Below are 13123 nucleotides of genomic sequence, written 5' to 3'. Positions count from 1 at the left end.
CTAGGGTTAAAATAGTACATGTTACTACTGGGGACATGAACTTAGAGCACCTGCAAAGTGGTGTCTCTTGTGCTTCTTTGTAATAATAATTTTATTTTTTATGTATGTATGGCAATTTTGCCTATGTGTATGTCTGTGTACCACATGCATGTAGTGAGTGCCTGAAGAAGCCAGAAGAGGGTGTCAGATATACTGGACCTGGTGTAACCGGTGTTCGTGATCTAACATGTGAGTGCTGGAAGACCCAAGCCGTCTCCCCAGCTCCCACTTCTCTTTAAAATCACCGTTTTCTTGCAGAGCACTGCATGTGTGAGAACTGAGTCCCTATGCTATGGGAGGAAAACAGTTCTCATTTATCACTAGGTGGAGGCTGAGGCCTTGATAACAAAAGATTTTTTAATTAAGTGAAATGCACAAATGCATTTGAATTACGTTTTAGGTGGCATAAGACCTGTGAAAATGGAGAACACAGGAGTAGTGAAATCTTTTTGTGCTTTTGCTATTTGACATAGAAAAGGACAGGAGCAGGGAATAATTACTGTACAAAGCAGGTATGACCTCATAGTCATAAACTGGTTGGGGAGACTTAGCAAGGCGTGTTTGTTGAAATGCTTCTGTGTCTGCATCTTGGGGGATAAAGATGTCCCTTTCCTCTTAGCACTCACAGGGAACAACTCACATCAAAGTCTTATGTGCTCCTTATGGGAAAGTCAGAATATTCAAGAATGTATAAACTGCTTCAGTGGAAGAGAATGAAGGAAAGTTATAGAAAAACTTTCCTGACTGCTGCTTTCAGTAAGTCCAAGATACTACACTGGGTTAGGGATCTGACATGCCCTCAGTGTTCAACTCTAGAACAGATGAGTTATTATTATGCCTATGTAAATGAAAGGAAGGTGGCCCAATGAGTGAAAAGGCCACAATTTATTTAGCCTCTTCTTTTCTTCTTCTTTTTTTCTTTTTTTTTTAAAGGCTGGTCTGGGATTCCTGGGGCCTAGAGAGCTTCCTATTACATCAGCTATTAAGTGGCCGGGACTATGGGTATCCAAAGGTGAGCCTGGTTCTGATATTCCTTGCCCTGTAAGGCTGTTTGCAAGTTATAAAATAGTAATATATATGGCCAATGTTAAATTCTCATTCTGCATCTATTAGTAACACAAACACATGCTGATTTGACTGAATTGTTGATCAAGTAAAAAAGAGAGACACAGAATTATTAGACATTGCTAAATAAGTGGTAGTGAAATAAAAGGCAATATAAAAAGAAATACTGCCTTTATTCAACCAATTAACTTGGATTCCTATATGAAATAACAGTCTATGTTCAACTCAGTTATTAACTTTTTTTTTTTGCTTTAAGAATAGTCTTTTACTCCATGATTGTAACATTTGAAAATATGGTGTATATAAGGAAAATGGTGACTTAGAAAATCAAAGTTACTCATTTAATCAATCAGTCAATAAATATTTCACAATCAAGGAAAAATCAACTGTTGCATCTAGCAGATTACATTGCCTTTTCATTTTAAAACTATATAAAGTCCTTCAAAATTCTCTACCCACAAAGAAGACTGACTGAGTTCCCGTCTAACAACAGGAATGAAAGATGAGGCCCAGTAAACACATTAACATTTTTTGCTGCCAATTTTGAATTATTAGGCAAGTAAATATCTGTGTTTTCATAAACACAAATCTTTCTCACCATTGCTACAGAGAGAACATTTATTGCTAAATTAAAACAAATCCATTCCCCTTGAAGCAAGTTTCCGACCCTGAGAAGGAGTCTCAGGGCCCTTTACCTGTTTTATTTACATGAGAAACACAACACAGAAGAAACTTAAGGCCCTCCACCACCTAATTTCTCTAAGCTACAGCCATTGATTCTTTGTAAGTTTATTTATTCAAAACAACAGCACAAACAATTCTTTTTTCTTGGGTCAGCAACTTACTGAATTAACATCAATCATCAAAGGAGACAGGGCTGAAAGGAAGATGGAAGCCCATTTTCTCAGAGATTGATTTTTTTTTTTAAGCCAAAACACACAGGCATAAGCAAGAGGCTATTTACCATCAAAAAGGTTCAGCTTGAAAGTCACAGCCAAAAGTGCACACAACAGTACTGCCTGGGCTCTGAACTCTTAAAAAGAGCTTGTTGTTGCTTATTTGTTTTAATTATTTGATTTTTTTAAGTGGTGAGCAAGAATTTGATTTTCATAAAAAGCCCACCCAGATAGCTTAAGACAAGAAAAACAGTGGCTCTGATGGGGAAGGAAGGGGATCAATGTTGGTGTTTATTACAATGATTTTCTAATGGCTCTCTCAACTCTCTTTACTTCCTTTGATGTATTTAAAGTAGGAAAGTTCATCAAAGGCATCTGTGATCAGGGGCTTAAATGTATTTAAATAACTACCTTTGGAGTGTCTGAAAGGTGATTTGCTTTTTTAGCAACAGTAAAACCATTCTTTGAAAACTTTGATTTGCTTTTTGCTAGGAATTCAGCAGGAATCATTTTATTCTTACAAAGGTGGGCAGAGAGTGTCTTATGTCCACTTTACAGTTTATGGTGTTGGGGGAAGGTTTTTCCTTCCTAGAGCTTTCACAGAGATTTATGTACAGTGAAGAAGGCATTAGACCAAACACATATGAAGTGCTGGCTGTCGACAGTCTTTATTTTAGACATATAAAAAATTTACTCTATTGCTTTTTCAAATTAGGACAAAAAAATAAGATTCTCTAATCTTGCATAGAAGACAAAAAAAAAGCACATATATGTGAGCTGGCTGGCAGACAGGATATGTGCTAATACTATTTTCTCTCCATTTGAGGCAAAATGTATTTCAGTTCTGAATTTTCTCAGAGCCGTCAATCAATCACTCTCTTGTCTAGAATGACACAGGTACATCTATTTGTTTTTCTGATGGAAAAGTAAAGATTTTTAGCCTTTGATTCACATTAATGGGGATTATTTTGTAGAATAAAGTTTATACCTTGGAAGGGAGAAAGTTTACAAACTTATCTAATAAAATTAATCAAAAGCTTTCACTCAATCGAAAGAATAACAAAAACCCACTATTTAACAAAAAGTTTGCACAGTTTACACCCAGTATTAATTTTATTTCTACTTACTCTTCATGCTTTAATCATACATAGTCAAATTAAAATGCCAATTTTGTACATCTGTGCCTCAGCAATTTCGAACTTTGAGGGTTTTTGTTATTGTTTTTGTCTTTTTGCTTGGCACAAGGCTGTGTCACCTATACTGGCCTTAAATGTATGGTTGTCCCCTTGACTCAGCTTCCTGTGTGTGGGGACAGCAAACAGGAACATCCATGCCCAGTGTTAGTCAAAAATCCTTCAGCTTCCTAACGCTGGACAATGAACAAAGAAAATCTAGGTAAAAGAGCCCTGCCTCGTACAACGCCTGCAGGATCAATTGATTATAAAGGGTTCTAATTGATACATCTGTACCATCCTATGTGAAAAATGTGAGATTTAAGTGAAGCTAAAAATACTCTCCAGACCACCGGAAGACAGGGTAAGCACTGGATGTCACACCCAGGCTCTGCTCCTGTAGCTCTGTAGTCAAAGCCACGCTGAGTAAATCGTCCCAAGGTCACCAGAGCACTAAAAGCATGGGTCGAAAGACACTCACCATAACTGGTTTGAAAAGGAAAACTTAGGCATTATATTATCTACAAAAAAACCAAAACCAAAAAAATACTCTCTGGGGAAACTTAAAATGCACAAGGCAATAAAGATGAAAAAGGAATAAAAAAGCTTTATAAAATTCTGAAATCAAAGTGTTTAACAATTTTCAAAATGGCTCATTTACGACAAGACAGTTAATTTTCTTAGAGCACTAGGAGTACAGATAGAGGTGGGAGGTGTTGCTCACTAGACTAAGACAGAGGCAAGAGTTCCAATTGCCCAAGTATTATAAAACTGAAGTTCTAACAGGGTACAAACAACTTCCCCAAGCACATTTCCCCCTGATGCAGCATGCCAGTTCCCCTTCTAACCCTCATTATGGTTACTTCCTCCTCCCTCCACACTGTTACAGAGGTCTCAAAACAAGTAGGAAATCAACCAGGGAAGAACCAGGTAGGAGAGATCAAGACCTGGATTGGTGATATAATGTGGGGAAGAACCAGGTAGGAGAGATCAAGACCTGGATTGGTGATATAATGTGGGGAAGAACCAGGTAGGAGAGATCAAGACCTGGATTGGTGATATAATGTGGAAGTTTCATAATCACACTCACACACACACACACACACACACACACACACACACAGAGACAGAGAGAGAGACAGAGACAGAGACACAGAGACATAAGATCAGGTTTGCATAAATTTATGTCCTCTAAGGAAATTAAATAATTTCAAAATAAATGTAACCTTGAGGATTACTTTAATAATGGGGTCAGCATGAGAAAAACAGTTGGGAGTAAATTGCATTAAATTATTTCCTTGCGAGTGAACACACAGGTAATAAGCTGTGAACAGGGTAATTCCATCCTTACATTGTGTTTGCCAGCAAAGTAGGAAATTGAGAACTACTGAACCCTGCTCAAGCTCTTATCCAAATGAGAGTTCCAGTTATTTCCTTAGATACCTCCGTGTTTTAGAACTGGAATTAGTATGTGGAATATGGCAGTCAATTCACAGAACACATGAGGTTAAATCTGACTAAAGAGGGGTACTTGTGTTTTCAATATATAGCTTTACTAGGGAGGTAGAATCTTTTATTTTATATAATATATGCATACATTTGTATATAATACCGCCTAAGACATATTTTATATATCATAAAATTATAAGTGTTTTTATACTTTGCTATTGACTTCAACAAATACAGTAAAAAACTGAGACAGTAAAAAACAAGAAAAGGTAAATGATTTTTGAGAACTACTGGGTATATTATTGAATATACTAAAAATAAAACAATGACTATAAAATAATTATACATGTCATATAAATCCCAATTCATTAGGTGATACTAAGCTAGTATGTGCTCTCAAATATAACTATCTCACTAAGACAGAAACATAAAATACACCAAATCCTTCTGCTTAAGATCAAGAGCCCATTATTTTACGTCTACTAGGAAACAAAGGATTTAAGAGCACTTGCTGGTTTGAATAGCCACAGAATTGAAAGTATCTACTTTCTAACATTTTGCTACATTTAACTTTGAAAATGCTTGGTGAGATTCATGCCATCAGTAGGAACTAAAAGAATTTATCTGTATAATTAAAGAATGCTTTGGAAGCTGAATTATACGATGAGGAAAAAGCCAAAGTAAAAAAACTAAAGCCATGCTCACTGTGCACTACAAACACACCTAAAATGAGACTGTGGGGTTTTATTTGGGAATGGGTAACTTGGATGACAATCTTGCTCTCTTTTTGGTGTATGCATTAAAGGACATATGAGAAATTCTATCGAAGCCTCTTTGTGGAGAGATCGGTTGGGTCTTGAAGAAGAAAGTATGTGAGGATGAGCTCATGGAGGAAGTCAAGTACAGTAAAGCTCCTAGATGTAGCCCTTTGACCCCCGCAGAATTCCTGAATGCCAACAAACTGAAATTTGCCCCTGCTCTTAAGAGTTGTAATGCATTCTTCACATGACAAAGAAACTACAAAAATATTATACTCTCTGAAACTTAAAAATATGAAACAAATGTCAAAAATCATGAGTTAATTTTATTTCCTGTATAATAAATCAGGAGTTTAAAGAAAATGGAATAACAGATTTAAGGTTATGATAGACATCAGTATAGATAATGATTCTAACTATGGAAAGAGAGAATCGCTCAGTTTTTGAGGTGCTTCACTTTCTACACACTGACACACATACTCAGACACAGATAGACACATATATAAAGACACACAGACACATAAGATACACACACATACCCAGAGACACACAAAATACAAAGGCACACAGTACATTTAGTACCTAGAATATTGCTAATTACTAAATAGAATATTTAGTAATTAGAATATTTAGTACACAATGACTAGTCAATAAATAATTTTTTGAAAGGGCAACTGAAACTCTTGCTGGATGCAGTGGTGTTATATTCTGAGTCCTTGAGAGGTAGGGAACTGACTCCTCTTTAGTCAGATTTAACCTCATGTGTTCTGTGGATTGACTGCCATATCAAGAGCCATTCTTGATACCATTCTGAGACACAGTCAGACACAGCCTGAAAAGCACCAACACCTCCATCACTATCACTACCATAACCAATACCAACACCAGCACTCACCCTGCTAACCAGATTACGTCAGTGGCTCTTTTCCTCAAGTTTAGCTTCATATCTTCAGGTTCCTAGAGTAGGCACACTACCAAATCAGTGGTGTGTTTTTTCCCTAATGACACAGGGCAAAATAATTAACAATGTATGTTCCCACAATGATGAACTAGCAGGTAAGAAAGCCTGGAAATGTTACGGGAAATTCAGAAGTTGGAGACATAACATGCGTAGATTATTTTATAATTAAATAGATTTTATTTTGTCCAAAATAAGGATACTCATCGAGGTCCTAGCTCCAAGGTTAAAGTCTGCTTTCTGAGGCTTTGTCTCAGTGACCTTTTCCATGCCCCTCACCCTTACTCTCAAGATCCAGCAAAGCCTAATTATGCTTGTCAAGGTTATCAAGCATTCAATCTGCTATAAGTTAAAAAAAATCTGCGAAGTAGATTGTTTTCTCCCACAAGAGGCAGACAACTACTAGTAAGTAGATCAGACCTCAGAATCATCCACAATAAAGTCGATTCTACCCATATCATACATATATCTCATCCCATGCTTGTTCCTACAGCATGTGCTTTGTAGAGTTTCTAGGTTGATGTAACATGACTGAGTATTCAGTGTTGACTGGGTTTCCACTAAGAAAGAAGAGCCATTCTATGTTTTTTCCATCTTTATTAACTTGGGTATTTCTTATTTACATTTCGATTGTTATTCCCTTTCCCAGTTTCCGAGCCAACATCCCCCTAACCCCTCCCCCTCCCCTTCTCTATCGGTGTTCCCCTCCCCAGCCTCCCCCCATTACCACCCTCCCCACAACAATCATGATCACTGGGGGTTCAGTCTTAGTAGGACCAAGGGCTTCCCCTTCCACTGGTGCTCTTACTAGGATATTCATTGCTACCTATGAGGTCAGAGTCCAGGGTCAGTCCATGTATAGTCTTTGGGTAGTGGCTTAGGCCCTGGAAGCTCTGGTTGGTTGGCATTGTTGTTCATATGGGGTCTCCAGCCCCTTCAAGCTGAGAAGAGCCATTCTTGATACCATTCTGAGACTAGAGTTTGTAGATACTGTAGGGGTGGATGGCTGACAGTCATTATGAAAACCCTAATGAAATGGATAATGAGGGGATTTTGAAGCAATTTTGTCCCTGAAACAAAATACATAGGGCTATGGCTTTCCTGTGTGTAAAACGCACTAACCTAACACTCGGTCCAGGAAAGTAAGGATTATACACGACTGAGAACAGGAGAGTAAGGATGATACACTACTGAGAACATTATCCTATTTTTCTTGCCAATTTGCAGGTGATGTAACCTAAGATCCTGCTTCTGCAACTGAGTCTCCCATCTCAAAGTCTCATTACATTCAGAAGCCGGTACTAAGCGTGATATTAACCACTGTAATTCTGTCTTTATTAGATTCAGGTATATAAATGGCATCCCAGTGTGCGTGGTGAATTTTGATCATTCTCCACTCAAATTGTGTTCAGCTTCCTGCTGAGAGGATGATCACTAAGTTTTACTATAAGCCCAAGGGACCCATTAATTATTATATTACATTTTATGGTGTGGAGTAAATAAATAACATTAAAGTGCTAAATTCATTCATTAGGATGAACTGCATTCATTCACTGAATAGGTTCTTCAAATCGAGCCTAGACTTCTAACAGGCCCTTCATAAAAATGCAGAAAACACCCATTGTAATATGGCAGTAATAAAGGAAGGCATCTGGGTTAACAGAGAAACATTAGAAGACACACATTCTCTGTGAGGCACATAAATGGCATGTAAGTGAATTACAAGGTTAAATACACAAAATTCATTTAATATTCAGTCATTTCCATGTAGCTCAGTCATAAAAATTCATCTTAAAGTAATATAATTATCCTTATAGAAAAACAAAATAAACTGAATGTATGAAGTGCAAGCAGCCCTGACCCTTTCTAAGACTCGCCTTAATTACTGTACATATTGCCTTAATTGGCTTATCTTACATTAAAAGCCCATTGGGCAGGGAATGTCTGTGCATTCATCTTTTGTATTATATATAATCCCTGCTCATTTCCATTTATAGTTTCTAGAGTTACAAGCAATTGCTTTTGTTAAAGCTTTTGACTGTCAGAGATTTTCTAGCCAGCAGCCCACTGGGATTTTCTTTCCCCATGCTTCATGTGACTTTTAATCATTCAAGGCAAGGTACAGCTCTGCATTTTTTCCCCTTGGCAGATTTAAACTCCTGAGAGCTTGAGAGTGACACCAACTCTTTGCCTCTCTTGTACTTCACTGCAGAAAGTCGCTATGGGTCTTCAGGGTCAGGCTCCATCCTACCCCACCATCTGCTCCTCTGCACACCTCTCTGTACCAACACTGCACACTTGACCTTCAACCACAGCAGTGAGAATACACTATTTCACCTATACTACACACTATGATGAAATAGTACAAAGAAGAAGAAAAAGGAAAATGAGTATTAAGTATGTCCTAGAGTTAATTCAGAATCATACCAACATAAGCTACCATAGGGACTATAACCAATGTATCAAACCTGGCAAGGTAAAAGCATGCTTGTCTCCCTGGCTTTGAGATTTCTCTCCGTGTAAATGTAATAATTACTCTGCTATCATAAGAAACAACCCACCAAATACAGAAAAGATGGGAGCACTGTACCTGGTGCGAGGAATGAAGACCCAGATGAGGACTAGAGAGAAATAAGCAATGGCCGCTTACAAGGGCCTGGATGGCCATAGCAAGGACCCAAGGATACTGCTAAGTAAGAGGTATGAAGGAACCATGGAGTTTTCAAAATAGAGGATCAAAAGGAAAAATGAATAGACAAATATTTTATAGTATATTTACATATATATGGAAAAACACAAAATTGAGTATGAAAATTCAATGTCCAACTAAAATAGAAGTTGAAAGGGAAAAACAGATCAACACTAGGCATCAGAAATTTAGGGTAAAAACCTACCTCAGTCACATGCTTTTCAGAAAAAAAGAATATAGTAACAGAGAGAGGTCTAGGCTAGGCAGCTGTTTGACTCTTTTCCTGGCTTCCTTTCAGCAAGCTCTGGTTGGACTGGAGAGGTGGACTGTGGTGGCCATGCTACTGAAGGCTGACCAGCAGGAAGTACTACACACAGCAAGAACACTGTGCCTGGGGTTGGGGATTTAGCTCAGTGGTAGAGCGCTTGCCTAGCAAATGCAAGGCCCTGGGTTCGGTCCCCAGCTCCAAAAAAAAAAAAAAAAAAAAAAGAACACTGTGCCTTACATCAGGGGACTCATCTCCTGAGGAAAAGCTTTTGTCTTTTGTACACTCTTATTTGTTGAATGTCCTTTACTGTTGAAACAATTTAAAACAAAACCAAACAAACAAAAACACTTGCTGGGATCTGGGGTAGTACGAGTTATTAGGCAATAAATGCTTCTGTAACTCACTTGAGGAGTATGCATTACACATACAGTGTGTGTTCCCCTACAAATGCTGGTGGCTAGAAGCCATGTGTGCCCACTGTTCTGATCACCACGTAGTTCTATTGACTAGCCTTCCCTACCTAGTAGTCCTTTATCTTCCTAACTTCTACTACACTGGTGAGATAGCTTTTCTTCTTTACCTACGTTCCTTCCCAAATAAATTTATCTAGTTTGGAGGTTTGATAAATCATTGACATATTGATGACTAGGAAATTAACATCTGCAGTCAGCCATACAGACCACTAGCCATATGTAACTTCAGAAAATTAATTGACATTAATTATATTTAAATAAAAATAATCTCCTCAGTTGCAAGAGTCAAATTTGTCATGTTCAGAAGTGATCCAGGGCAAGTGATCATCCATGAGACAAAGATATGAAACCATTCAAATGACTGTTACGTATTCAAGTAACTACTCGATGAGTCCACTGACTACAGAGGCCTCAAGCTGACCTCAAGACCAGATACTCTAGGTCTTCCTTGATCTTCATTATCCCCTTAGATTGCATCTAGGCTCTTGCTGTTGATCGCAAGGAAAATCTCACACTGACCTCTGGTTTTCTCGTTGTCCTGTCAGGTCTATGGCAATCGTCATATCCACCCAGAATATAGGAACCTACTAAGGCCACAATCACTGAGTATTACCACAATGGCTTTCTTCTCTGTCATAATACTTTTACTTCCCTATGGTATATTTTCATAAAAGAGCCAAAACAATCTTTAAAAAGGAGAAATGAATCAGAATGAGACAATCCTTTGAAACGTTCCAATCCCTTAACAAGCTTTCCAATTCTGGATGAGATACAAAGGCTCCAGCATCTGAAGGAAGTCGCATAGCCTGGCCCCTGACTGCTCTCTGATGTCATCTTCCACACAGCTTCCTGCTCGTTGATGTCCAGTCTGGCCACAAACCTCTAGGACTTCTCACATCCTCCATCAGGAAGACCTCCCTCATACACAGCCCACGGCCCTTCCCTGCTTCCATCCATGCATCGCCTTGTATAGCAACCTGCTCTCAGCGCCCTGCCAAAGGCGGCACCCTCCCTGCTCCTCCCTACCCTGTCTTCTTTCACAGAATTTAAAATCCAAGGCATGTGGTATCTGTCTACTCTCTGCTTTTCCTATTAGGAAAAGATTCTGTTTTAGAAAAACACAGACTTCATGCTTTTTATTGCTTGCTCATGATAATAGTTACATAAGTATCTGTTAAATCAAACAAGAAATAATACCACTGTGGTAAATGCCTGAACAGAGGAATACATAGGAATGTTCTCGAGACCTGTAAACTCTGAACATCAGCTAGAATTACTCTATCAGGCATATCCTACACACAAACACAGAGATAAAGACAGATGTAAACATTCAGGAGAATTTCTCATCATACAATTTTGTACACAATGGAAGACAAAATAGGAGAGCCTAAACAGGAAATTCTGGAGGCTCATGACCTTGACAAAGAGAATCGTTAAGTTTTCAGGGTCTCCTTCACTGCTCCACAAATACCCTTCAGGCATATCGCTGCTTTGGCTTCTTGTTAGCAACAAGCAAAGAAGGCCCTGCCACGAACGGAACTGAGCTAAAACAAAGCAAGTGCTGATTGGGCAGCTAGCGCATGCCAGGACCATGCACAGGACGGAATCCTGAGAGCACAGTAGTAGTTGGCCCACAATAGAGCTGAGGAAAGAAGCCATCATAACTAAAGTACTTGCCCAGAGTCAAGAATTACAGCTTAAATGGGAGTCCAAAGCTTTTATAATGTAGGTCACATAGATAGTAGGAGTAGCCTTCACAGCTTCCAGACCCTGAATAAACGCCTTTTACTTCATAAGGAAGTTATGTACAATGTTCACAACTAAACAAACTGTAAATCTGCACCACCAAAGGTTGAAATAACTAATTATTAGAAAGCCTAAAAAAATTCCATCAGACACTTTAGTCTTAAAACAACAACAAAAAAGCTTCGTGTAGAACTAGAGTGCAATGCCAAATTAGGGAGCTGTGACTGGGAATACGGCTTAGCGGGCAAAAGAGCTTGCCTTTCAAGACTGATTATCTGAGTTTGCAAAGTTACCCTCAGAAAGTATTCTCTCCTGACGCTCTTTAGGAAGTTCTAAGTAAACGGGCTCTCCAAGCATTCTACCTTGAAGACTAATGGATCTTTCGTTAATCTGTCTATCTGCCTTTTTAGAGCCATCCTCTTGTGTTGAAAACATAAATGCATGCCACTGGCAGTAAAGCACAAAGATTTGCAAGACTCACTGTAAATAGAGGCATCTTCTTGTTTGTCAAACACAGAATCTCACAGACTCTTCAACCCAGTTTTTAAATATTGTTTGATTGGTTTCCCAACGCCAATTTCCACAAAACTTTCCCCAAATTGTCACTGTTAAAAATCAGACTCAGTGGAAAAGCAGTTTTTGAAATGCAGACAGGTGCTCAATTGAACCTTGGCATTTTCTGTACACACACACACACACACACACACACACACACACACACACGCACGCACATGTGCGCACACACACACACCATGCTTTACCAGACACTGTCATCCCCCTGTATGATTCACCCTGTATTCAGACAGCCATATCACCTTCATACATTCCCCAAATAGACCCTAAGAAGCAATTCTTCATCCACTGATAACACCCCATCATTTCTCCTTTTGGCATTGTACTCTGCAGCCAAGCAGTTGGAGGGAGAAGGGTGAGGTGAGAAGTTAAGAATCAGAGACAATATTGATGTTTTGTCCAGAAGAATGTCCTTGAGTATTTGATCCTGCCCTCAGACCTGTCCCAATCTCTTCCTGCCAAGTTCACTCTAGAAACAACATCAAGCTCAGGCCAAAGCTCTACCTGCCACTCAGTGCCACTGGAGATTCTGTAGCACATGCCCTTGGCCTTAGAAAGAACCTCCTACAGCAGGTATAGCTAACATTCCAGGGCACGCAGAAGGCTGGACTAGACCATCTCCAAGACCCCTCTGTTTGCCATATTCTGACCTCAGGTTTCACTAGGGAAAAAAGTACTTTCAGAAATTCACTCCTGGATACAGGATTTCATTACAATAGACTGAGGACGCTGCAGTGAGAAACAATAGATACCCTAATGAGGTTTGTACCAAATGAAATGAAATGATTTTCATGCAAAAATGCATTCTGAGTTCCAAACAACTGACTTAGAGATGACCCAGATGTGTGAGCTATAATCTATACACAATGTGAAGCCGCTATGTAAGGATGGGACAGAGTACTATTGTGGAAAAGTTTCCAAACATAGGCTGTTCAGCAAATGACAATTAACATGATAGAAAGGTGTCACAGAATAACCTACAATACAAGTACACATTTTTTATTTGACTTTCATGTGTTTTGGAGAAAAAAAAGAGA

At 38.8% G+C, this 13123-nt stretch overlaps 1 protein-coding gene across 2 annotated transcripts in view; it reads right to left on the bottom strand.

Annotated features, from left to right (window-relative positions):
- The window catches only part of Exoc4 (exocyst complex component 4), a 776646-nt gene that overhangs the window by 358476 nt on the left and 405047 nt on the right, over positions 1-13123 (bottom strand).

This window comes from Rattus norvegicus, chromosome 4 (genome assembly GCF_036323735.1).
Source record: "Rattus norvegicus strain BN/NHsdMcwi chromosome 4, GRCr8, whole genome shotgun sequence".
Classification (NCBI taxonomy): domain Eukaryota; kingdom Metazoa; phylum Chordata; class Mammalia; order Rodentia; family Muridae; genus Rattus; species Rattus norvegicus.
This window is presented reverse-complemented; position numbering and strand designations above follow the sequence as displayed.